The sequence below is a fragment of the Canis lupus genome, chromosome 28 (genome assembly GCF_011100685.1).
Source record: "Canis lupus familiaris isolate Mischka breed German Shepherd chromosome 28, alternate assembly UU_Cfam_GSD_1.0, whole genome shotgun sequence".
Taxonomy (NCBI): domain Eukaryota; kingdom Metazoa; phylum Chordata; class Mammalia; order Carnivora; family Canidae; genus Canis; species Canis lupus.
In genome coordinates this window covers 5,470,605-5,495,931 of record NC_049249.1, presented here as the reverse complement: position 1 = coordinate 5,495,931, position 25,327 = coordinate 5,470,605, and the positions used below count along the sequence as shown (strand labels likewise).

Sequence of the window (25,327 nt, the reverse complement as noted above, 5' to 3'; positions counted from 1 at the left end):
CAAAGAAACAAACAATCCAATCATGAAATGGGCAAAAGACATGAAGAGAAATCTCACAGAGGAAGACATAGACATGGCCAACATGCACATGAGAAAATGCTCTGCATCACTTGCCATCAGGGAAATACAAATCAAAACCACAATGAGATACCACCTCACACCAGTGAGAATGGGGAACATTAACAAGGCAGGAAACCACAAATGTTGGAGAGGATGCGGAGAAAAGGGAACCCTCTTGCACTGTTGGTGGGAATGTGAACTGGTGCAGCCACTCTGGAAAACTGTGTGGAGGTTCCTCAAAGAGTTAAAAATAGACCTGCCCTAGACCCAGCAATTGCACTGTTGGGGATTGACCCCAAAGATACAGATGCAGTAAAACGCCGGGACACCTGCACCCCGATGTTTATAGCAGCAATGGCCACAATAGCCAAACTGTGGAAGGAGCCTCGGTGTCCATCGAAAGATGAATGGATAAAGAAGATGTGGTTTATGTATCCAATGGAATATTACTCAGCTATTAGAAATGACAAATACCCACCATTTGCTTCAACGTGGATGGACCTGGAGGGTATTATGCTGAGTGAAGTAAGTCAATCGGAGAAGGACAAACATTATATGTTCTCATTCATTTGGGGAATATAAATAATAGTGAAAGGGAATATAAGGAAAGGGAGAAGAAATGTGTGGGAAATATCAGAAAGGGAGGCAGAACGTAAAGACTGCTAACTCTGGGAAACGAACTACGGGTGGTAGAAGGGGAGGAGGGTGGGGGGTGGGAGTGAATGGGTGACGGGCACTGGGGGTTATTCTGTATGTTAGTAAATTGAACACCAATAAAAAATAAATTAAAAAAAATAAAGTTAAAAAAATTTTTAAAAAATGAGGAAAGGAGAAAGGAAAGATAGGAAGCTGATTTTTTTTTTACAGCAATCTAGCTGTAATTCTTTGGTAGCAAGGAATTATGGAATTTTGTACAATTTATCTCTGTAGAGTCTGTTTATATACTAATAATACCTCAGAATAGAGTCTGCTTTAAGCCCAGAGTTTAAGAGGGAATCTTAACAGTTTATTTTTAACTCCATTTAAAAATACAATAAACAACATCTCCCAAAGCATGATCTTGTACTTTGATTTATAGCCATAAGAAATCTAAGAATACTCCCTTTGAGTCATGGAGTTCCTGTATATCAAGAATTGCAAAGATTTCAAACCACTCAATGCGCCTTTCAGATACCCCTATGGGACAGGCCAATCTGTTTGTCATCCAATAAGTGTTCTAAGCTCCCCCATGTGCAGGTAGCTAGAATCAGCTCAGATGGAAAAAAAATTTTATGAAAATCACTAGTTTCACTCATCCTTTAGAGATGATTTATTGAGGAGGCAATGTTCAGTAGGCTACTGAAGGGATGGCACATGACCAGTAGCTCTATCACAACACTGTTGGCAGCTAACCCTGCTAAGTGAGAGAGGGAAGTATTTTCCCTCTCTTCCTCACCATTTCACATGGAAGTTCATGATCATTTTCTTATCGGTCTGCTTGCAGGGTGGATTTAGGCCATCAGGAAGGAGACTTCACTTAACTTTTCTCTTTGGTCTAATGGCAGGCACTACTCTGAGCACTTCAGGCGTAATAACTCTTCTCATTCTCATAACATCCCTGTGACACTATTATTTCCTCCTTTTTATAGATGAAGAAAAAAAAACCAGAAGCACAGACAGGCTAAGCAATATGCCTAAGGTTGCTCAGCTAATAAATGATCTATTATCTGAAACTAGGCTGGAATTTGAATCTAGGCAATCAAACTGCAAAGCCCATGCTAAGAGCTGCTTTAGTGAATTCATTAGGATAAAGTCATAAACTATTAGGATTTCCTTACATCATCTGCCATAAAGACCTCTGCTTTCTATTTTGTGTGCTGGCAAAATAAAGTTGGTGAAAACTGCAGCTGCTCTAGTTATTCAGGTTCTTCTAGAAGCCTGTGAAGTTTATCCTGCCAGGAAAAAGAAGTGGGGCTGCACATGAACATCAAAACATTTCAGAGGATTCCTGTATCCTAAAAATAGTTGGAAATATGGAAAAAGACTAAAATATAAGGATGTTTTTCGCAGTGTTAATTTATGAGGGTAGGAGTGCCTGGGTGTCTCAGTTGCCTGAGCATCAGGCTCTTGAATTCAGCTCAGGTCATGATCTCATGCTGTTGGCTCTGTGCTCAGTGGGAAGCTGGCTGGAGATTCTCTCTCCCTCCCTCTCTGCTCTTCATCCCTTCCCCTGTTGCTCTCAGGCTATCTCTCTCAAACAAATAAATAAATCTTTATAAAACAATTATGAAAGTAAAAAAGAATAATAATTGAATGTTGGGAAATCAATTTAATTTATTGGAATTAATTTATTTAATTGTAAAATAGGTATATAATATTTACCATTTGTCAGGCATTGTTATAAATAAATATTAGTTTATTTAAACCTCAGCAAGTTCCTGTGAAGTGGGTAGTATTATCTCCAGTTTACAGATTTAGTACCTGAAGTACAGGTAGATTAGAAAATCTGTCCAATGGGACTCAGCCAAGAATTTAGCCCCTTAGGCGAACTGAAGGACTGGCTTTAACCACTTTGCACCTAAATGCTCAAAGGCCATAATTGTGTTTTTGAAAAATTTTGCTTTCTGTTTGCTTTCATTTTATTTTTCTGTTTCCTTTTTTCTTGCCTTCTTGTGAGTTAAATTCAATTTTGATTTATTGATAGTGTTTTTGAGTGTTTTTTTTTATAAGTTTTTATAGTTATTGCTCTACGTATTGCATTATATACACACATCACTTACCACAGTCTATAGGTGTCAACATTTACCAGTTTGACTGAAATATAGAAGCCCTACCTCCTTTTTCTCTCTGTCACTACACTTGTCTTACATACTTCCTTTATAAATATATTGAGAACCATAGTACACATTGCTATCATTTTTGCTTCCACCATCAAACATATTTTAGAAAACTGAAGAAGGAAATATTGTTGCATTTACCCATACTTTTTATTTTTTTTTGTGTGTGTGTTCTTTCTTCCATCCTGGTTTTCAAAGATTCCTCCCCTTATCATCTTCTTTCTGGTTAGAGAACTTCTGTTGGTCATTCTTATATAGTCACTGTGCTGGCAACTAATTCTAGTTACTCTTCATCTGAAAATATCTTCATTTCTCCTTCACTCATGAAAGATATTTTTGCTAATTTTAAAATTCTAGATTGGTGCTTGTCATTCAGCATTTGAAAACTGGTGTCAATTCCTTCTGGCCTTCATTGATTCTGATGAGAAGCTTGACTCTGTCCAATTGTCTTTTCTCTACAAGTATGCATCATTTCTCTCAGGCAACTTTCAACTTTTTTTTTTCTTTGTCTTTAGTTTTCAGAAGTCTAGCCATGATATATCTTGACATAAATGTCTGGTTTTTACAGTTTGGGTTTCTTTCAGCTCCTTGTATCTGTAGGTTTATATCTTGCCAAATTTGAGAACTATTCAGCCATAATTTCTTAGAATACTTCAGCCTGCTCTCTTTTTCTTCTTTTTCTAGACTTCAGTGACATGAATATAATTTTTTTGTTAAAGTCTTTCATGTCCCAGAGGCTCTATTCATCTTTTTTTCCCTATCTGTTTCTCTCTGCAGTTCAGATTGGGTAATTTCTATTGTTTCATTTTCAACTTTACCAATATCCCTCTGTCTTCTCCATTCTGCTGTTACGCCCATCCACTAGGCAGTTTATTTTATTCATAGTCTGTTATAATGATAAAATTTTCATTTAGTTCTTCTTTACATCTTCTGTTTCTTTTCTGTGACTTCCTATGTTTTCGTTTGGTTCAAACATGTTCATAGGTTCATTGAAGCACTTTTATGATGACTGCTCTAAAATCCTTGTTAGATAATTCCAATATTTGTGTCATTTTGATGCTAGTGTCTATTGATTTTCCTTTCTTATTTGTTTTTTTTTTTTTAAGATTTTTTTTTTATTTATTTATTCATGATAGTCACAGAGAGAGAGAGAGAGGCAGAGACACAGGCAGAGGGAGAAGCAGGCTCCATGCACCGGGAGCCCGATGTGGGATTCGATCCCAGGTCTCCAGGATCGCGCCCTGGGCCAAAGGCAGGCGCCAAACCGCTGCGCCACCCAGGGATCCCTTCCTTTCTTATTTGATTTGAGACCTTCTCTGTTCTTGGTATGCCTGATTTTCCATTGAGATTTGGACTTGTGCAGTGTTATAAGACTTTGGATCTTATTTAAATTGTTCATTTTAGAAGATTCTTTTTAAGGAGCCCCATGTGGGGCTTGAACTCATGACCCTGAGATCAAGAGTCAGACACTTAATCAACTGAGCCACCCAAGTGCCCCAGACTTTATTTTTTAATATGGAGACTCAGAGCTCCAAGCAGACAAAAACAGAAGCTGTAAGTCCTCTTAAAGCCTAGCACCATTATTTGTACAATGTCACACTGTGACATTCAATTGGCAAAACAAGCTGCAGTGTCCCCCTAGATTCAATGCAAAGGAAAATTAAACTCCACTTCTGGATGAGAACGGCAAGGTCAATAGCAAAAGGGCATGCACAAAGGGAGGCATGGCTGTTGTCATCTTTGAAAATAATCTGCCACATTAATAGTTATTTTGCCTTATAGAATTATGGATTACTCTTATTTCATCAATTATTTTTTTTCTGTGTTATCCTGGTTTTCCATATTAGGACAATGCTCCCTTCAATGGTAGAAAACATATGTCAGAAACACCCAAAAAAGTCATGTAAATGTCAAATTATACTGTGCAAATGGAATTCAACAGCTGTGATCTTAGCTCTTTAAAATTGTAAAAAGTTTAAAGGTGATGTCTGGGATGATTTCAAACCCTTGAGAGTGATGATCTCCATCTGTGTCTTTTAGTCTGATCATCCCCTTTCAAGCCTGGGAAGCTACTACCTGTGTACCTGTCACCCTTGTCTTTACATAGCCTCAAGCGAAGAAGAATCCTTGCAACCTTCTCACCTGCAGGGCTGTTGGCAGTTGGAAGATTCCAGATTTCTCTGAGTCTCTCCCCTTCCCCATTCCTCCATGCATCTGGTTGGCACAGGTAGGTAACTTGACTGGCTCTCTGTTGCCATGGTAACAACCATGTCCATGCAAATAGCAACAACTCTGTTTTCCCAGATATGCTCTGAAGGAGGACAAGGACACAGGGGGGATTCTCCAGCCTCTCCTTAGGGTAAACTAGGGCTCTCTATGGGGATCAGAAGCTTCTTGATGGTGGAGGTTGATTACACACAACAGTGGATGTTAGAATATGTATGTTGAACTGAATTTTAAATACTAGAATGAAAATCCACTACTTGAACCTGTGAAGGGAAGACTTAGGAGATCTTATTTTCCTCATCTTGTATAATTATGGCACCTTGTGCTAATGTAACACTGTACAGTTTTCACCTTACTTTTCCCTCTTGCATGATTTTCAGTGTCTTTTCCATAAAATGGGAATAATGATACTTACAAGTCGGAATGTTAGGGGTTAGATAACAACCACCAGTTTGAATAAATACTAAGGGTTTTTTGCTTTTAGAATAAAATGTGATGATAGATATGAAAGGAATATTTTAAATTTTATATTCCAATGTTAACTGTTAGCATGCTTATTCCTTTGAGGCAGAGTGTGTACCATTTCATTTTCTTTCATTCTTTTTCTCATTTGAAAATGAAAGAACTGAGATTTACAGAAGTTAAAGAATTTGCTAGTTAGTTAAATGGTGGACTTAGGCTACAACCTACATCTTGTGGCTCCTATTTCAGTGATCTTCCAAAGGCTGTCATTTACATCATGGGTCAGTGAACCACAGCCCATAAGTCACGTTCCCACCACCTGTTTTGTAATGGAACACAACCTGCTCCCATGTTTAAGAATTGTCTGTATCTGGTTTCACACCACAATGGTGGGGTTGAGTGGTTGTAACAGAGATTAGCCCCATGAAGCCTAAGATATTTATTATCTGACCTTTCATTAGAAAAAGTTTGCTGACTCCAACTTTATTGTCGTCCTGAATATTATAGAATCTGTGCCCACAAAGAATGATATTCTGGAGTTCTTGAATAACATCAGCAGGTGCCCTTTCCAGCTCTTCACCCCCAGTTAAGTCAGGATAACAAATGGGGCCCTTTAATTTCTGCATTTCCTCCCCAGGAGAAGGTTGAGTCCTCTGTGTATGGGAAGCATTTATTCCTAGGAATCTCTCTGACCCTAGCTTTACTGAACATCAACACAAGAAGGATAGCAATTTAGAAACAAGGCTCAGCATCCTTACACGAAGGAGAAGAAAACCAAGACCCTTGGAAGGAAAGCAATTCCCCTCAAGTTAGGAAGCAGTCGGCAGTTTGATCAGAGCCCAGGTATCCTGATTTCTAGTGGTTCTGCTACACTGCAAACTGAACTGGACTGAATTCCAGTTCCCCACTGATGAACTGCAAGTGTGAATTTCCATCCATGTGTTTTGTGCTGGGCCTGAAAAGACCAGAGAGATTAAATGAATAACAAGACATTACCTAGAAAGTTCATGTTAGGATCTGGAGCAATTGAGCCTTAATAAATAGACCAAGCATCTCCTTGTTTTCTTAGGAAAAATCACAAACAAAAAATAGCTTGCACTATACATGGATCTGTTTTTGACCTTGATTCCCCTCATTTCCTAATTCCCTTATGGCTAAACATAGTGTTGATGTTACTGTCTGACCCAGTGTCCTGGAGGGCTCAAGAGGTCAGACCAAGCCTGTGACAGCTGTTCAAATAGCATGAGTGAATTCATGGAGGGAGGAGTTCATGAAGAAGACACTATGTTCCTGCTCTGTTTTCTGGGTTTCTTTGTGTTGTCTCTGGTGGAGATCAAAGTTTTTAAATTTATTGATTCGTCAGTTATGTGGAGTTTGTATGCTTCTGTAAGTGAAAAAAAAAAAAAAGTCTTGTGTTAGGGGGAACCTAGGACTACCCATTGGATCGATGGTGTTTTATGGCTGAGTTTACCAGTGTGAAGAACTTTTCCCCTAAAAGCAATTCAGTTTAGCAAGGCTCTCAATAGGAAACTGGAACCACAAAAAAGGGCCAACAGGAAGGCAGGTAGGGTAGAGGAAAGGTCATGACATAGCTAGGGGAAAATATTATTGGATAGGCCATTTAAAAAACAACAATGACTTTGGGATCTAACCTTTGTATGACATTTATGAGAATTCTCAGGACTGGTCATGGAACCTGTTTTCTGTTTTCTGTCTGCCTAGGATCTCTTCTGTTGTTCTAGGAACAGTGCTTCCTTCCTCTAGGGATCTCACCCTTCTCATTCCACATGGCTTGAATGGGGTTTTCTATCACAGGGCTCTTTACCTTTGATCCAATGTAGTCAGATGATCCAAACTAGGCCAGTTGGGTTTTCTCTCCCAGAAACTTATATAGTGAACACAGAAGATGGGTGGGTCAGAGAATACTCAGTTAGGAATGCTCAGTCTATTGTGGAAATACCCAAATCTGCCCTGGGCCTAGTGCTTCCCAGGTTTGGTTTTGTCTCTTCAGTTTTTTTGAGCTCACTCAGTATCATTCCAATGTATTCTTATCTTATTTTATTTTATTTATTTTATTTTATTTTATTATTTTATTTTATTTTATTTTATTTTATTTTATTTTATTTTTTTGCTTAAGTTAGTTTTCTGTTTTTATTACTTATGAAATGTTTAAATGACATCAAGGGACACAAAATACATACATTATCTTACATATTTAACAAAAACACCAACTATTATTATATAGGTAGGTTAGATATGCATCATTAGTTCTGTTGCATGCATGAAAGAAATTAAAATTAGAAAGAGCTTAGGTACATTGCCAAGGTTTATGCTAGTAATAAGGGAAAGAGCTAAGGTGGGGGCTCAGGATTATGAGATCCTGAATCCATGACATTGTAGAGCCCATGAGTGCAGGGTGCTGCTGAAAGAAGGAATGGGGGAAGCATCCAGGAGAGTCGCAGGGAAGCCAATTGCATGCTCAGGACCAAGAGCCTAACATCAATTTTGCCCCTCCCCTCCCCTTTTTGATTTCCTGGAAGCAGTCAAATTTTACCTGGTAGATATTATATTTGGTATGAAAGGGTTCAGACTTGTTTCACAGAGTCAAAAAACGTGTTACAGACAAGAAAACTGAGCTTTAGGGATGTCTACTGAATGTTCACACGTAACGAGGTCACAGAGCAAGTTAGTGCCAGATCAAAGACTGAGACCAGGGCTTCCTGACTCTTGGGGCAGCACACTTTCTAGTTCTCTATACAGCTCTGACCTCCTTGATTACTCTGGAACTGATGGCATGTTATCTTTTCCCAAAACAGTATAGTGGAGTTGCACCAGATACATTTAGCTTTTGTGAATTTAAGTGTTTGAACACTTGGCAATGAGAGGAGACAGGAATAGAGAAAGAGCAAATTTTAATATCTCAAGTGATTCCATCTGTCAGTCTGTATTATGAGCCAAAGAAAAATGAGATGGTTGAGTATGATGATCATTCAGTGGCTTTCAGGTTTCATGCATCTCTCATAGTGTGAGCATCTAACCATGTATGAAATCCATGGCTGGGTATCTTGTACGCAGCATGGACTCTGAAACATCATCCACCTATGTAGACTGACTTCTGCCCTCCCAAATTATAGCTATCTGTAGAATATTGGAGGATAAAACTGACTCTAGTGGACTTCTTGACAGCTGGCATTACAATTTATAGACAAAGACATTTTCAAGGATAATTTCAACTGTAGTTATTATTTGCTTAATGTATTGACTAGAATTTCAGCCCTGTGGTAGGTGCAGTTCCATGCCTTACCATCGTGGGAAGTAGTAGAATACAGTAAAACTGTAGCACAGGGGCTCAGATATCATAAGGGTTTACCTTCATACACTAGTTCCATGTGGATTCTTCATTTCCTCAGATTATGGGGAAAAATTGATGTAAAATGTTTAGAATATTTCTGTCTATATTAAATGCCTAAATGCTAGTAGCTATTAATATGGTTATTATAATGAAACTGTTCAAAGTCATTTTGTAATATTAGCTAAATATAGTTCAAACAAAAACCAAAAACCAGGGCTGGTATTTCTGATTTTTAGTTCATGTCCTTTATGTTTACTTTTTACTTATCTTCATAAAATGAGGCAATTAGATCAAAGATTCTTCCCAAAGATCTACATCTCTGATGATGGCAAGATAGACACCCTCAGATTTCTGTTTCAGCTATTTGTTGCCTAACTATTTGCATAGCAAACCATCCTAAGTCGTAGTGGCTTAGTAATACAAATATATCTGGTTTGCAAGTCTGTCAGCTGGGCAGTTCTGGACTCCTCTAGGCTCATTCCGTATGATCAGCCATGGGTTGGACAAAGAGCTCTGTTGATCTTGAGGAGGCTCTAACATGTATGAGGAGCAGGTTGTAGGATGGTCTAGGACAGTCTTGACTAGTACAACTGAACTCTCTTCAGCAGACTAGCTAGGGTTTGTTTGGTGGTGGCAGGGTTCCAGGAAAGAGGGGAAACACACATACCTCTTGAGACTTAGGTTCGGAACTAGTAAATCACTTTGTCCATATTTTATTAGCCCAAGCAAGTCACAAGACTGGCCTAGACTCAAGAGGGTAAACAAAGAGGCTCATTGTTTTGTTTTGTTTTTAAGGTTTGTTTATTTATTTGAGAGAGGGAGGGAACATGAGTGGGAGGGGCAGAGGGAAAAGGAGAGAGAATCTCAAGCAGACTCCATGATGAGTGTGGAGCCTGACAAGGGGCTCGATATCATGGCCCTGAGATCATGACTTGAGCTGAAACCAAGAGTCCATTCAACCAACTGCACCACCCAGGTACCCCAAGAGGCTCATCATTTTAATAGGATAGGCTGCAAAGTTATATCTTCAAGAAGCATGGATACAATTAGGAATATAATTGGGACTATTTTTTAAATCAAATTTTCATAACTTCTTATATCTTAGTATCTGTCATTGGGCTCTGATGTGTTCTGTGGACAATCTTTTGTCTTCCCTGGGGGAGAATTCAAGTTTTTCCCAGGTCACCACATTTTCCCTCAGTTAATTTTCCCCTGGAGCTTACTTCCTGGGGTTAAGACAAGGTTTCTAACAGATAACTCCGTCAGTACTTGACCTGGAGAGGCAAATATTTGTTTCAGATTTGGTATAAAAGTCCGCCTATTTATTCATAGAATCATGACCATCTGCACATGGCCTGAGTTTGAAAAAGCATTAGCCAATTAGGATTGTACAAAAAAGCAATTATTGCCCAAAATAATGACAGAATTATCATTATTCTTCCTTATGGTCATCAGAAGAAGGGAACTAGGCAAACATATAGCAAAGAATACTACTTTCAATAGCTATAATTTTTGTTCTTTTCCTTAGCAATGGTAGAGGTGGTAGTAGTGGTGGTGGTGGTGGTGGTGGTGTGTGTGCATAAATAAACTTAGAATGTCCTGCAAATGTTCTCTAAACAGAATAGAGGCTTATTTTTATTAGATGTCAGCCAAGAGGTCTGTAATGTTCATGTGGCTACCATTGTTGGCTAATACAGGTGCTGGTATTAGTCAATGAAGACGATGAGACAGCTACCAAGCTTTCAAGTGTAAGAATAGACTGTGAACCTCTGACACAATGTGATGGAATCATTGGGGCAAATGCAAATACAAATAGCTTTATTAACTGCTCAAAGGAATAAAAAATGCAGTCTGTAGTCATGTTCTTTTGTTTTTGTATTTTGAAATTTATATTGGATTATATTTTGAAATTTATATATATAGAAATGTGCACAGATCATTAAGTTTGATGAATTTTCTTTGCATGAACACAGTTATATAATCAGTACCCACATCAAGAACTAAAAAACATAATAAGGATTACTGAAGCCTCTCCCATTCCCTTCCTAAACACTATCACTCCTCAAAAGTAACAATACTGTTTTCTAACAGCATAATTGGTTTTGTCAGTTTTTCTGCTTTAAATAGATGGAATAATGCAGATTTTTCCCCCAATTTCTTTTCTTCAAAATAATGATTCTGACATTCATCCAAATTGTTGCCTCTATCAGTACTTCTTCCCTTTTAATTGCTGAGTGATATTCCATTGTATATGAATCATTCATGATGTGTTTTCCCATTCATTTGTCAGGGAACTTTTGAGTTGTTTCCAGATTTTGTCTATTATAATTAAGCTACTATGAACATTTTGTGTACAGATCTATGTAAAAACTTATATACATATGCTTTTCTTGAATTAATTCCTAGAAGTGTAATAGTTGGATGTTATTATATATATGTGTATATATATACACATACATATACATATATATACATATATAATAACATTCAATATATATATTATATATACACATATATAATATGTGTATATATGTGTATATGCATACATATATATAATATGTGTATATATAATCTTAAAAACAAAATAGTTTTGCAAATTAATTGTATTGTTTTATATTCCCAGATGAAGTGTATGACAATTCATATTGTTCCACAACCTTGCCAAGTACATAGTATGGTCAATTATTCTAATTGTAGCTATTCTCATGAGTATATATTACATTATTATTTAAATTGCCTTTTCCTGATGGCTAATGATGTTGAGCATTTTTTATATGCTTATTGACAGTTTGTATATCTTCTTTGGTGAAGTGTCTACTTAAATCTTTTTTTTTAAGATTTTACTTATTTATTCATGAAAGACACATACAGAGAGAGGCATAGTCACAGGCAAAGGGAGAAGCAGGCTCCATGTAAGATCTTCTTGACTTAGAGTTTTCTTTGGGGGATGTTTTGATATCACATTAAATTCTTATTTCAATTATTCCTATTTCTGTTCATACTTGTGTCTATGTGGGTAAATTTTGCTATTTGGGCAGTTGTCCATTTCATCTAAGTTGTTCAATTTGTTATAATAAAGTTGTATATGTTAATGATAATAACCTTTTGGTTTCGACCATGGGAGATTTCTGTTATTTTTAATTCCTTCATCAATATAGTTAGAGATTTCTCAATATTATTGATATTGTCAAAAAAAGCATTTTTTGACCTATAAATGCTCTGTTTTCTGTCCACTTTTTATTTCGTTAAATTCTACTTATTGTCTCCTTTCTCTACTTACTTCGGGATTACTTTGCTCTTTTTCTGGCTTATTTTTAAGGTAGACCAATGTGTCATTGTATTTAGATCTTTATTCTTTTCAAATTTAGGTATTTAAAGCTAAAAATTACCCCCTAAGCATCACTTCACCTTCATCTTCCACATTATTTTTATTTTTAAAATTAAAAAAAATTTATTGGAGTTTGATTTGCCAACATATAGCATAACACCCAGTACTCATCCCATCAAGTGCCCCCCTCAGTGCCCATCTCCCAGTCACCCCAACCCCCTACCTACCTCCCCTTACACTACCCCTTGTTCTTTTCCCAGAGTTAGGTGTCTCTCATGTTCTGTCACCCTCACTGATATTCCCACTCATTTTCTCTCCTTTCCCCATTATTCCCTTTCACTATTTTTTATATTCCCCAAATGAATGAGACCATATAATGTTTATCCTTCTCTGATTGACTTACTTCACTCAGCATAATACCCTCAAGTTCCATCCATGTTGAAGCAAATGGAAGGTATTTGTTGTTTCTAACGGCTGAATAATATTCCATTGTATCCATAGACCACAGCTTCTTTTCCATTCACCTCTCGATGGACACCGAGGCTCCTTCCACAGTTTGGCTATTGTGGACATTGTTGCTATAAACATCGGGGTGCAGGTGTCTTGGCTCTTCACTGCATCTGTATCTTTTGGGTAAATCCCCAAGCAATGCAATTGCTGGGTTGTAGGGCAGGTCTATTTTTACCCCTTTGAAAACCTCCACACAGTTTTCCAGAGGGGCTGTACTAGTTCACATTCCCACCAACAGTGCAAGAGGGTACCCCTTTCTCCACATCCTCTCCAACATTTGTTGTTTCCCTATTTTCATTTTCATTTTCCCCATTCTCACTGGTGTGAGGTGGTATCTCATTGTGGTTTTGATTTGTATTTCCCTGATGGCCAGTGAGGCAGAGCATTTTCTCATGTGCTATTGGCCATGTCTGTGTCTTCCTCTGTGAGATTTCTGTTCATGTCTTTTGCCCATTTCATGACTGGATTGTTTGTTTCTTTGCTGTTGAGTTTAATAAGTTCTTTATAGATCTTAGATACGAGCCCTTTATATAATAGGTCATTTGCAAATATCTTCTCCCATTCTGTAGGTTGTCTTTTACGTTTGTTGACTGTTTCTTTTGCTGTGCAGCAGCCTTTTACCTTGATTAAGTCTCAATAGTTCATTTTTGCTTTTGTTTCTTTTGCCTTCGTGGATGTATCTTGCAAGAAGTTACTGTGGCCGAGTTCAAAAAGGGTGTTGCCTGTGTTCTCCTCTAGGATTTTGATGGATTCTTGTCTCACATTTAGACCTTTCACCCATTTTGAGTTTTTCTTTGTGTCTGGTGTAAGAGAATGGCCTAGTTACATTCTTCTGCACGTGGCTGTCCAATTTTCCCAGCACCATTTATTGAAGAGACTGACCTTTTTCCAGTGGATAGTCTTTCCTACTTTGTCGAATATTAGTTGACCATAGAGTTGAGGGCCCATTTCTGGGTTCTCTATTCTGTTCCATTGATCTATGTGTCTGTTTTTGTGCCAGTACCACACTGTCTTGATGACCACAGCTTTGTAGTACAACCTAAAATCTGGCATTGTGATGCCCCCAGATATGGTTTTCTTTTTTAAAATTCCCCTGGCTATTTGGGGTCTTTTTTGCTTCCACACAAATCTTAAAATAATCTGTTCTAACTCTCTGAAGAAAGTCGATGGTATTTTGATAGGGATTGCATTAAACGTGTATATTGCCCTGGGTAACATTGACATTTTCACAATATTAATTCTGCCAATCCATGAGCACGGAATATTTTTCCATCTCTTTGTGTCTTCCTCAATTTCTTTCAGAAGTGTTCTACAGTTTTTAGGGTATAGATCCTTTACCTCTTTGGTTAGGTTTATTCCTCAGTATCTTATGCTTTTGGGTGCAATTGTAAATGGGATTGACTCCTTAATTTCTCTTTCTTCAGTCTCATTGTTAGTGTATAGAAATGCCATTGATTTCTGGGCATTGATTTTGTATCCTGCCACACTACCAAATTGCTGTATGAGTTCTAGCAATCATGAGTCTTTTGGGTTTTCTATGTACAGTGTCATGGCATCTGCAAAGAGGGAGAGTTTGACTTCTTCTTTGCCAATTTGAATGCCTTTTATTTCTTTTTGTTGTCTGACTGCTGAGGCTAGGACTTCTAGTACTATGTTGAATAGCAGTGGTGAGAGTGGACATCCCTGTCTTGTTCCTGATCTTAGGGGAAAGGCTCCCAGTGTTTCCCCATTGAGAATGGTATTTGCTGTGGGCTTTTTGTAGATGGCTTTTAAGATGTTGAGGAGTGTTCCCTCTATCCCTACACTCTGAATAGTTTTGATCAGGAATGGATGCTGTATTTTGTCAAATGCTTTCTCTGCATCTAATGAGAGGATCACGTGGTTCTTGTTTTTTCTCTTGTTAAAATGATCTATCACATTGATTGTTTTATGAGTGTTGAACCAGCCTTGCATCCCGGGAGGTAAATCCCACTTGGTCATAGTGAATAATCTTTTTAATGTACTGTTGGATCCTATTGGCTAGTATCTTGCTGAGAGTTTTTGCTTCTGTGTTCATCAGGGATATTGGTCTATAATTCTCCTTTTGGTGAGGTCTTAGTCTGGTTTTGGAATTAAGGTGATGCTGGCCTCATAAAACGAGTTTGGAAGTATTCCATCCCTTTCTATCTTTCAGAACAGCTTTAGTAGAATAGGTACTGTTTCTTCTTTAAACATTTGATAGAATTCCCCTGGGAAGCCATCTGGCCCTGGACTTTTGTGTCGTGGGAGGTTTTGGATGACTGCTCAATTTTCTCCCTAGTTATTGGCCAGTTCAGGTTTTCTATTTCTTCCCGTTCCAGTTTTGGTAGTTTGTGGTTTTCCAGAAATGTGTCCATTTCTTCTAGATTGCCTAATTTATTGGCGTATAGCTGCTCATAATATGTTTTTAAAATCGTTTGTATTTCCTTCGTATTGGTTGTGACCTCTCCTTTTTCATTCATGATTTTATTAATTTGAGTCTTTTTTTTTTTTAATAAGGCTGGCTAATGGTTTATCTTTCTTATTAATTCTTTCAAAGAACCAACTCCTGGTTTTGTTGATCTGTTCTATCGTTCTTTTGGTCTCTATTTCATTGAGTTCTGCTGGAATCTTTATCAACTTTGTTGTTCTGCTTGTTGTAGGTTTTAGTTGCTGTTCTTTTTCCAGTCCCTTTGGTTTAAGGTATTTGAGTTTTTTTCAGTTTTTTGAGGGAAGCTTGTATTGTGATATATTTCCCTCTTAGAACTGCTTTTTTGCTGTATCCCAAAGATTTAAATGGTTGTATCTTCATTCTCATTACTTTCCATGAATCTTTTTAATTCTTCTCTATTTTCCTGGTTGACCCTTTCATCTTTCAGCAGGATAGCAGGATGCTGTTTAACCTCCACGTGTTTGAGTTTCTTCCAAATTTTTTCTTGTGATTGAGTTCAAGTTTCAAACATTATGGTCTGAAAATACATAGGGTATCAGTTAAGACCTGATTTGTGACCCTGTATGTGGTCTATTCTGGAGAAAGTTCCATGTGCACTTAAGAAGAATGTGTATTCAGTTGCATTTGGATGCAAAGTTCTGTATATATCTGTGAAATCCATCTGGTCCAGTGTATCATTTAAAGCTCTTGTTTCTTTGTTGATGTTCTGCTTATAAGATCTGTCATTTGCAAAAGCGCTATGTTGAAATCTCCCAGTATTCGTGTATTATTATCTAAATATGTCTTTACTTTGGTTATTAATTGATTGATATACTTGGCAGCTCCCACAAGAGCATAAATATTCATGATTTTTAGGTCCTCTTGTTGGATAGATCCTTTAAGTATGATATAGTGTCCCTCTTCATCTCTTACTGCAGTCTTTGGGATAAATGTTAATTTATCTGATATGAAGATTGTTACTCCTGCTTTCTTTTGAGGACCATTTGAATGTTAAATTGTCCTCCAACCTTTCATTTTCAGACTGTAGGTGTCCTTAGGTCTAAAATGAGTCTCTTATAGACAGAAAATAGATGGGTTTTGCTTTTTATCCAGTCTGAAACCCTGCGTCTTTTGATGGGATCATTAAACCCATTCCCGTTCAGAGTTACTATTGAAAGATATGATAAATTCATATCTATTATGACGACGCAATAAATGTGTCATCGTAATACCTATTCAGTCCCTGTTTTGCAGAGTATTTCTTTGAGTGTCCTCTTTCTTTTATAGAGTGCCCCTTAATATTTCTTGCAGAGTTGGTTTGGTGGTCACATATTCTTTCAGTTTCTGCCTATCTTGGAAGCTCTTTATCTCTCCTTCTATTCTGAGTGACAGCGTGCTGGATAGAGTATTCTTGGCTCCATGTTCTTCTCATTCAGGACCCGGAATATATCCTGCCAGCCCTTTCTGGCATGCTAGATGTCTGTGGAGAGGTCTGCTGTTAATCTAATATTTCTCCCCATATAAGTTAGGGATCTCTTGTCTCTTGCTGCTTTAAGGATTTTCTCTTTGTCTTTGGAATTTGCAAGTTTTGCTATTAAATGTTGAGGTGTTGAATGTTTTTTATTGATTTTAGGGGGGGACTTCTCTATCTCCTGGATCTGAATGACTGTTTCCCTCCCCACATCTTTCACATTTTGATGTAATATATGTGATAGTTAATTTTTTGTGTGTCAACTTGACCTAGGTGTATGGTTGTTTGGTAGAACACTAGAATAATTGTTACTGTGAAGGTATTTGTAGGTGGATATAGTTAACATTTGCCATCACTAGCCTTCAAATAAAACAGATCACCCTTTAAAATATGAGTGGGCTTCCCCCAGTTAGTTGAGAGTCTTAAGAACAAAAAACTGAGGTTTCTCAAAGAAGGAATTCAGCCTGAAGACTACAGCAGAGCATCGTGACTGAATTGCAGACTTGAGACTCAAGACTGCTACATCAACTCTTACCTTCAATTTCCAGCCTGCTGGCCTGCCCTACAAAATATTTTAAAATTTCCCTGTGCCTTTGTCTTTCACCTGTCAATTATTTAGAAGTATGTTTTTCAAACTCTATATAGAGTTTTCCTAAATATATTAATTTATTAATTTTTAAATCAAATTCTATTGTGCTCAGAGGATAACCTTTGTATGATTTCAGTCCCATAAAAATATTGTGACTTGCTTTATGACTCAGTGTATGGTCTCCTTTGGTGAATGTTCCATGTGAGCTTGAAAAATGTATATTCCACACTTGTTGAATGCAGTGTTCTATGAATGTCAACTGAGTTGGAGTGTTTAAAGGTATTCAGATCTCTATGTCCTTCCTAATATTTAAATGGTTAGTGAGCCTATAAATTATTGAAAAATAGATGTTAAAATCTTCTACTTTAATCGTACAGTGGTCTCTCTCTTCCCTTAATTCTTCGATTTTTTATTCATATAATTTGAATTTCCATCATTAAGTGAATACACATTTTAATTTATTATGTCTTCTTGAATGATTATGTCTTTTATCATCATGAAATGTCCTTTTTTATCTTAAAGTTCCTTAATTTTTATATTCAAATCCTTTTCTTCTAATATAAAAGTAGTCATTCCAGCTTTCTTATACTTATCATTTTCATGGTATATCTTCATCTCCTCTTCCTTCCATTTCCTTTCACATTGTCTTTGCCTTTATATGTAAAATTTGTCACTTTGAGGCAGTATATAGTTAGGTCTTGCTTATTAATTTCTGTCTTGTAATTGGAGTGTTTTCTTTAGACCACTAATATTTTACATAATTGTTGATATGGTTAGACTTAAGACTACCATTTAATTTATCTTCTCTTTAGCTTTGGTTTGTGTTCCTCCTTTCTGTCTTGTCTTTTTTGGATTATCTGAATATTTTTTTCGCATTCCATTTTCATTTGCCTGTTGGCTGTTTGGCTCTATCTCTTATTATTCTTTCTATATTACACTATACCTATGCAATTTCTCACTGTTTAGATTTAACACTGTACCACTTCCTATAAAATGTAGAATTCTTGGAACCATACAGGTAAATTTACTTCCTCTCATTACCCTTTGTGTTAGAGGTGACATATGAATTTCATCTACAATTATTCAACTCCTTTGAGATAATGTTATAATTTTTGCTTTTATTCGTCATACATATTTTAAAGAACTTAGAAGAAAAAGTAGGTTTTCACATTTGAATAGATATTCACATTTTCTTGCTCTTTCTTCATTCCCAAAGGTTTAACTTTTCCTCTGGCATCATTTCCCTTCAACTTGATCATCCTCTAGCAATTATTTTAGAGGAGGTCTGTTGGCGATGAATTTTTTATATTTTCTTTTATCTGGTAATGTTTAGTTTTGCCTTCATTTCTCCAGGATATTTTCACTAGATGTAAAATTCTGGACTGAGCGTTTTTCTCTCAGCACTTCAAAGGTGTAGTTCTACTGTCTTCTGGTTTCTGATAAGAATTCTGTGCTCATTCAAATTGCTCTCCTATCTGCAATGATTGCTTTTTTTGCTAGCTATTTTAAGATTTTGTGTGCATGGTTTTCTGCTGTTTGATTTTGACGTGTTCAGTTGTAATTTTCTGTGAGTTTGTTCTACATGGGGTTCACCGAACTTTTTTAATCTGTAAATTTAATTTTTTCACCACATTTGGCATGTTTGGGGACATAAATTATTAAATTATTTTTTCCACCTGAATCTTTTCCCCCCTCTTTCTAGAATTCTAACAACATATGTGTTAGATATTGTCCCATAGAACTCTGAGGTTCTGATAATTTTTTAAAATCTTTTTTGTCTATTGTTCAGATTCAATATTTTATATTTCTCTATATTCAAGCTTACTGACTTTTTTTTGTCTTTCATCTCTATTCAGTTGTTGGATGAGCCAGTGAAATTTTAGTTTCAGACATAGTTTCCATTTCTAAAATTCTCCTGTGTTTTTTAATAGTTTCTATTTCTCTGCTCAAAACTGTTATCTTTTCACTCATTTCCACACACTTCTGCTAGTTATAATAGCTGGTTATAAATCTTTGGCAATTCTAGCATCTGGGTCATCTTGTAGTTGGCATTTACTTATTATCTTCTCCAATGAGACTTAGTCACATTTTGTATTATCTTTGAGTTAGTCAGTAATTTTGGAACTGTTTGGGTTCAGACCAGAAATTGTGCTTCCTCTTGTGAGAAGTGTTTCTAATTTCAGTTCAGTTCTCAAAGCCTTTGCTATGCTACTTTGATCTGCCCTGCAAATGCATAATTTATGAATGATTTCAAGGTTTGGGTAGGTTCATACAGAGTTAGGGAATCTCCTCTTAGCTCTTCCTTCTCCAGGACTTTCCCACTCCCTCCATCCTGCTAAATTCCTATTTCTGATTCCATTGATAAGAAAAGAGGATCTCTATCAGAGATTTTGCCACCAATGCCACTGATGTGCAAAGGAGTTCAGTGACTTGGGTATGTCTTGAGTGCAGAGCCATGAGCAAAAAGGAAAACTCACCTTTGTGTAGGTCTCTTCTTCCAGTTTAGGCTTCTATCCACAATTTACCTGCTTTTGTTTACTTAGGTAAGTGATTTTAATTTAGTTTAGTTTTTGTTGTTTGTGTGTGTGTGTGTGTGTGTGTGTGTGTGTGTTTGCATCACTACTCTTTTTCTTTGCCCTAAGAACCACATGTCTCAAGTATAGTCTTCTACTTAATCCAGTACTGAGAAAGAGAAGAGGAGAAACAAAGCCTTAGTTGACCTACACAATTTTGACTAGTGTCAATTGTTACAAGTAAGCCACTGCGATTATGAGGTTATTAATTAATGCAGGGCATCTTGTGGAAAGATACTGTTTATAGATTTGGAGAACTCTCCTTAGCAGGGTCTGAATTTTACCCTTACAGACTTCAAAAATCTGACAATGAGGGTACACTGAAAATAGATCAGGACAGAATATAAACTCTAAGCCTGATATATAAGACCAGACTATCATTTCTTTAATTTATTTTGAGAATTATGATATGTAAGTACTAAAATACTTAAGTCTGCATGGATAGCTCTTTATTTCTTAATAGAAAAGTACATAGGGGAATCCAAGTCATAATTGGAAGGTTGCTCAATAAGCACGATGTGCTAGGCTGAATAACACCCTCAATGTGTCTGCATCCTAATTCCTGAATCTTTGTTACTTTATATGGCAAAGGATATTTCAGATGTGGCTAATTTAAAGATCTTGAGATGGAGAGGTTTGTGTTGCACTAAGTATCCAGGTGGTCCTGATGTAATTCCAGGGGTCCTTATAAAATGTAGAAAACAGATTAGGGTAGTAGGAAGCATTGTGACAATAGAAGCAAAGATCATAGTGGTGCAGCCACAAGCCAAGGAATGCTAATAGCTACCAGAAGTTAGCTGAGGAAAAGAAGGGATTCCCCCCTTAGAGTCTCCAGAAGAAACTAGCCCAACTGATATTTTGATTTTAGCCTCATTTCAGATTTCCAACCTCCAGAACTATAAGAAAATAAACTTGTGTTGTTTTAAGTTACTTGGTTTGTGAAAATTTGTTACATCAATGATGGAAGAATAATACACATGGGATCAAGAAAAAATGGTCAGAGGAGTCAAATATTTAATGGAATTAGCCTACAATGGCTTGATTTCTCTGCATAACAATACAAATAGTCTCTTGAACAAAATTTCATAATGGTGGGTGGGCAGTACTATAATTTGACTTTATAAAGTCTTTTAAATGCTAGGTTGACTGACCTATCCATTCATAATTGTCACAATCTTACTTTGGGTATTTATGATATTCATACAGGTCTCAGATATGCTGTTTTTATGAGACCAACTCTATTTTGTAGGCTCAATCTCCGCATATTTTCACTTTGATCAATTCTCTGTTGGTTGAAAATTTCACTCTCCTAGATCAAACTGATTCCCATTATTACCAAATGACAATGGAGAGCCTCATTCTGGACCCTAAACACTAAGTCTTCTTATCAAGAAAGAGGTTTATATTCAAACAAACTATTTCTTGAACTGTAAAATCTCTTCTTCATCATGTAAAACAGAAAACTCAGTAGCTAACAGCTTCCCAATCATCATGTAGATAAGGTAGCAGTGTTTAAGTCTTTAGATCATCCCCTCCTCTTATTTTTCACAGTTACAATGTTATAAACTTCACAATAAGGGAAAAACTAATATTTGCTGATACTTCTTAGTCTTGCCTTTATAATCAATTAATTATTTGTGTTCTTTTTAAGTGAAGAAAAGTTACAACAAAAAATTTCAGTGTATAATGTCATATATTACAACTCAGTAGTAATGTTCTATTCTATGATCCTCTACTGTTACACAATGGAGTGTAAGAAATATTATGAAACATAAATTCCTAAGAAAATTTACAGGAATAGGTGATAAAATAATGAAACCGAATAAACGGACAATGCCAAAGTTCTGTGATGTGTTTGTGTGCATGCAAGTACATTAGAAGCAATCCAAATCCAAATGGAAGACTTCATTTCTTTATTTTAATGCTAATTTTCTTACATTTTTTTTCACATCCTCTGAAGTATAATTGTGTTCTGTTCAAAATATACTTGCATTTTAAACTTTTTTTTCCCCAGAAAGAGTGAAAAAGAAAGTCCTTCTAAGCAGAGGCTTTTAAGATTGCTAAAACTGCAAAGATAAGAAGTATAAGACCTTTCCTGGCATGGTAAAGAGGATTCTTGGAGGAGGAAGGTAAGATACGAAGTGATCAAATGACATGTCTTTTAAGTAATAACTTCTGACTAAAGGTAGCAATCTCAAAGCTGGGAGATTGACAGAGAGGGCTTAAAATACAGACACTTGGCCTAGAAAGAGATCATTACAATTGGAGGGGGACTTTTAGAGGCTCAATCAGGAAGCAAGTCAGGACAGGATGGGAAATTGAGGCAGATAGGGTGAAACTCAGGTTCTGAGGCCAGGCTCACACAGCACTGGGGCTTGGGGGGTAGAAGCCCTTAGCCAGGCACAGTGGATCATTTCAGGGAAAGGTTCTAGGGCTGATCCAGAGGAATCAAATGACAGCAAGATGAGATTTGAAACGAGTAGGCTGTCCATCGCTGAGACAGATGGTGTTTGCAGGGTGCCCCAGGGATCCTCAGCCCAAGGTCATGAACCCTTCAGGGAATCTATGGATGAACTAGGAAATAGGCAACTTCGTGAAACTGTTTATGAACTGTGTGCATGTGTTTGTAGGTTTTTCTGGTGGTAGACATCAAATTCTCACAGGGGTCATGACCTTCAAACTGCTCAGACTGCCAGCTCTAGGCTCAGAGGTTACAAACTGGTGGCCTGTGTACTGGCAATGTTTATTTGTCCTTGTGTTATGGTTGCAGAGCATGTGACAAGGCATGTGAGGAAGGCCTGAAGCTCAGTCCCACACCAGCCAGCTCATCACTGATGATAAAGTCAGTCCACCCTGAGCATTTCGGTGACCACACGCCCCTAGCAAGCATTTGAATTGTAACTGTCGTGTCCATTCTGCTTGTTGAATTGGTATAAGACTGGTGGTATAGAAATAATCGGAAGGCCTTGTTAAAGCTACAGCTCTGTGGGGAGGTCGGGGGCAGGGGGGCACTTGGGAAATCTGTTATTTTATAAACAGATGTCTCTATGACATCACCATTCACAGGGGGAAGAAGAACAATGATGATGTCACTTCAGGGATGTGTAAGAAATAGAGAATCTATGACCCTCCTCTTCTCGCACTGGGTCAGAATTCACATTTTAACAAAATCCTTAGGTGTTTTGTGTGCACACTAAAGTCTGAGAAGCACTGCAGCAAGTTTTATGAACTATAAGCCAAAAAGTTCTCTCTCTCTCCCTCCCTCCCCCTCACTGATGGGAAGGGAATTCTAATTAGAGGAATAAGAATATTTTATCAGCTATGGCTAGTTTGTTGTAGAGTATCTTATACATATGTTCACATTAGATTATTTTTAAAAAGAAGCTATATTATAGTTTCTTAAGAAAGTAACATATGTATCCATTAATGCCCTCCTAGAAGATGGAAATACACATTGAAATGTTATGAGAAGAAGCGAGCCTGAAAAAAGGGGACACATTTAGGTAAATAGGAACTTCCTCATATTGGAGCTGTGTTCATATCTTTACAAATGTCCTTTCAATTTCACTTGATTCTTTTAGAAGCTGCAGCTGGAACCTTGAGAACCTGGAGCTGTGTGTAGCAACAGGTGTACAGCTCTTTCCTCATCACCCTGGAGATCAGGAGACTGTACATCTCTCCTCAGGGCACTGAGAGAATAGATCTTCTCTGGTTACCAGTTTAAGGAAGAAACCAAACAAAGCAAATACCCTTCTGCTTGGGCTCACCCTAACTCAGACTTTACTGAGTTTTTTTTTTCTTTCTTTGTTTCTTGTTTTGTTTTGGTTTTGGTTTTGGTATCCAGCCCCATTTAAAAGGCACTGAGCACTCTTGTTCTTCTTTTCCATGGCTAGAAGACAAAACTCCGGGGAAGCTGGTGCCCATGTTTTCTTGCTCTACTCACTTCTAATCAGAATAGGATTAACTGGTTCAATGATCAGCCAAGAAGCGACATGTTTTCCCCTCTCTAATCCTCTTCGCTTTGTCACTCATTATTAGTGAGCTGCTAATGTTAAACGAATTGAAGGTAACTGCCTTCTGCATTTTATAATCTCTACCTTTTTTTTTTTCTGCAGCAGATTTAAGGCTGCTTCTTAGTGCAGACCTGGCTCTGTTCTGAACATTTGGAAGAAACAGTTTTTAAATATAACCCACCACAGTGATTCCTCCACAGATGCTCATCCAAGCTGCTCAGTAACCCAGACAGTACACAGTCACTGCACCCACGTGCTCCAGAAAGTTTCCAGCCAAAAGAAAAAAAACATCATTACTTAGCCATGAAAGTCAGCCTCCAAACCCATGAATTAATTGGAAATTGGACACAGGTGCTCATGAAAAGGTTGCCTTCTTTTCTAGTTAATTTTAAAATTTTGTCATAATTTAAAAAACATGTTGGTAATTGCAATAGAATAATGGCCCCCAACCTAACAACCTAGAGCTGGTGCATATGTTACCTTCTTTGGCAAAAATAGACTTTATTAATGTGATTAAGTTAAGGGAACAGTATTTTGTGTTATCCAGGTGGGCCCAATGCACTCACAAGGATCCTATAAGAGTGGGGCGGGAGGCCCAAAGCCAGTAGGAAGTAGGTATACAAGTGGAAGCAGGACTTGATTGCCGTGGTGTAAGGAAGCAATGGGACCGAGGCAACGGGGTGTCTTTTAAAGCTGGAAGGTCAAAGAAACATTCTTCCCAAGTGCCATCCTTCCTGGAAGGAACCGGTCTTGCCAATACCCTGACTTTGGCCAGTGAGACTAATGTTGGACTTCTCACCTCCACAACTGTCAAAGCACAAGTTCATGTTGTTTTAACTTGCTAAGTTTGTGGTAATTTTTTTTTCCTTAGTAGCAACAAGAAAATTATAGGAAAGAAAGCTATAATACAGATATTTTACTAGTTATTCTACAATTTTTTAAAAGTTTATTTATTTATTTATTCATGAGAGACACAGAAGGAGAGAGAGGCAGAGACACAGGCAGAGGGAGCCTGAGGTGGGACTCGATCCTGGGTCTCCAGGATCATGCCCTGGGCTGACGGCGGCGCTAAACCGCTGAGCTACTGGGACTCCCCATATTCTACAACTTTATATAACTGCATTTTTTAGTAAAAGTGACTATTTTGTGGATATTCTTAAAATCATCAGTTTTTCTTCCCAAAAATAGGTATTTTATTTCATACCTTTGCTGTTTTTTGTTTTATTTTTTTAACTTGACTGGTGACATCAATCTGGTGAAAATTTGAAAGGAAATAACCAGCATGTAAGGGATAGGAGCAAATTCTACCTCAGTTTTTGTTGACTGGGTCTTAGCCCCATCTGGTGCAGAACGTTGTATTGGCATGCTGCTTTCTCAGTAGACTTTGTGGTTAACCATTTGCTTCTGGGAGTTAGAAATACGTACATGCAAATTCTGGGTCTGCTACTTCATAACTTGTATCATAACTATGAACTGAACTTTCCTAAGCTTTGAATTCC

General features: G+C 37.3%; 2 long non-coding RNA genes across 2 annotated transcripts in view; one reads left to right on the top strand and one right to left on the bottom strand.

The window, feature by feature from the left end:
* Positions 1–5,127, bottom strand: part of LOC102152390 — a 34,340-nt gene extending 29,213 nt beyond the window's left edge. The window contains exon 1 of the long non-coding RNA XR_005380415.1: positions 5,019–5,127. This is a non-coding gene — a long non-coding RNA (uncharacterized LOC102152390). The remainder of the gene's footprint in view (positions 1–5,018) is intronic.
* Positions 5,128–5,146: 19 nt separating this feature from the next.
* On the top strand, positions 5,147–24,641 carry LOC111093069. Its single transcript, XR_005380414.1, has 5 exons — positions 5,147–5,235; positions 21,830–21,944; positions 22,586–22,712; positions 23,254–23,318; positions 23,931–24,641. It is a non-coding gene; the product is annotated as an uncharacterized LOC111093069 (long non-coding RNA).
* Positions 24,642–25,327: the final 686 nt, after the last annotated feature.